Source organism: Sinocyclocheilus anshuiensis, unplaced genomic scaffold (assembly GCF_001515605.1).
Source record: "Sinocyclocheilus anshuiensis isolate Anshui unplaced genomic scaffold, SAMN03320099.WGS_v1.1 scaffold1549, whole genome shotgun sequence".
Classification (NCBI taxonomy): Eukaryota; Metazoa; Chordata; class Actinopteri; order Cypriniformes; family Cyprinidae; genus Sinocyclocheilus; species Sinocyclocheilus anshuiensis.
Window position 1 is genome coordinate 226,141 of NW_015538373.1, and position 2,167 is coordinate 228,307.

A 2,167-nucleotide genomic window follows, 5' to 3' on the forward strand; every position below is an offset into this window, starting at 1 on the left:
ATTGGTGGTCTACGTTTAATTCCCCTGCTAGCTCTGCCAGAGAACAGATTACACAAACATTCTCAGAGAGTTTAGGATGGCAACCTTCTGATGGCCCCAGCCAAAGCAGAGCTAAACCAGGGGCCGGTGGAAGGGACTGTGCACACTTCCTCTTTGTATTTTGCCTAAAAATATAGAGGCTGTTCATAAACACCTACATATTCTCAAGCAACCCTTAAATATGTATGAATGTACAATAACAATATATCACAGCAAGTGGCCTTCCAGCAGTAATTAAATTATTATGAATTTGCACTTAAATATGTACTGAAGTCCTTACTTGAGTGGGTAAAAAAAGCACTCTAAAGTTTAGTATAAATTCAAATTATAATACTTTTTCATTTAATTGCAATTAACATGCAATTAACTGAATTACATTCAGTTTGTTCTTAAGTATATTATTTTAAAGTAAACGATCAATAAAAAGTACTCTTTTAAAAAGTATGCTAAAGTGTACAGTATTTCTTTATCATAAGGATCATTACATTAATTATCAACATGCTCTACTAACGGTTAACAATCAGAACGATTTTGTTAATACCGCAGCTGAATGTGGCCCAGATCTGTTAATTGGATCAAAGTGGTGTGAGCAGTCTGAAGTGCATTGAATCTATTTCTATACATATCTGATTGTGCGTGGTCATGTGACAGAATGCCACCTTTGCATTAAATCAGTTCCAGAAATTTCTCCCCTGCTAGATATTCCAGGTAACACTTTAAGGACCAATTCTTACTATTAACTAATTGCTTATCAGCATGTGTATTACTAGCATATTGGCTGTTTATTAGTACTTATAAAGCACACATTAATGCCTTATTCTGCATGACCACATTCTAGATCCCTTAATCCTACACCATATCTAAACTTAATAACTACCTTACTAACTATTAATAAGCAGAAAATTAGTAGTTTGTTCAGGGAAAACTCTTAGTTAATAGTGAATACGTGTTCCCTATTCTAAAGTATTACCTATTTTACGGTCAACTGTAAGTGGTATTATTGGAAAGTGGAAGTGTTTAGGAACAGCAGCAACTCAGCCACAAAGCAGAAAACCTCATATAGTCACAGGTGCATAAAAGTCAGCAACATAGCTGAAGAGATCCAAACTTCCAACGGCATTCATAACAGCACAGAAATTGCACGGCGCAAGCTTCATGGAATGGGTTTCAATGGCCAAGCAACTGCATGCAAGCCTCACATCACCAAGTGCATGCCAATCGTCTGATGGAGTGTGTAAAGCACACCACCACTGGACTCTGGAGCAGTGGAAACCTGTTCTGTGGAGAGACGAATCACGCTTCTGTGTCTGGCAGTCTGATGAGCGAGTCTGGGTTTGGCAAATGCTAGGAGACCTGCCAGACTGCATTGTGCCAACTTTAAAGTTTGGTGCAGGAGGGATAATGGTATGGGGCTTTTTTTTTCAGGGGTTGGGCTAATAAAGGGAAATCTTAATGCTTCAGCATAACAAGACATTTTTGACAATGCTATGCTTCCAACTTTGTGGGAACAGTTTGGAGAAGGGCCTTTTCTACTCCAGCATGACTATGCTCCAGTGCACAAAGCATGGTTGGATGAGTTTTGTGTGGAAGAACTTGACTGGCCCGTTGACCTCAACCCCATCCAACACCTTTGGGACGAACTGGAATAGGGACCGCCAGCCAGGCCTTCTCATCCAAAACCAGTGCCTGACCTCACAAATGGCAAAACTTCCTACAGAAACACTCCAAAATCTTGTAGAAAACCTTCCCAGAAGAGTGGAAGCTGTTATAGCTGCAAATGGGGGACCAACTTAATATTGATGACAATGTATTTAGTCAAGTCCCTGTTGGTGTAATAGTCAGGCGTCTCAATACTTTTGTCCATATAGTGTATCATAACTGCATGCTTCACAATTCCAAGGTGGAAGGTATACTCCGTTTTATACCATATCTATTGTTTTATCATTTAAAACCTACAGTAACATACTTCTTTTTGTGAAATGTTTGGCTTGAAAGGTGTGCTTATCCTATTTTCCTTTAACATATATGTGACCCTGGACCACAAAACCAGTCTTAAGTCACTGGGATATATTTGTAGCAATAGCCAAAAATACATTGTATGGGTCAAAATTATTGATTTTTCTTTTAT

General features: G+C 38.7%; 1 protein-coding gene across 1 annotated transcript in view; it reads right to left on the reverse strand.

The window, feature by feature from the left end:
• LOC107683760 (astrotactin-2-like) overlaps nucleotides 1–2,167 on the reverse strand; it is a 496,105-nt gene that overhangs the window by 2,260 nt on the left and 491,678 nt on the right. The window lies entirely within an intron of this gene.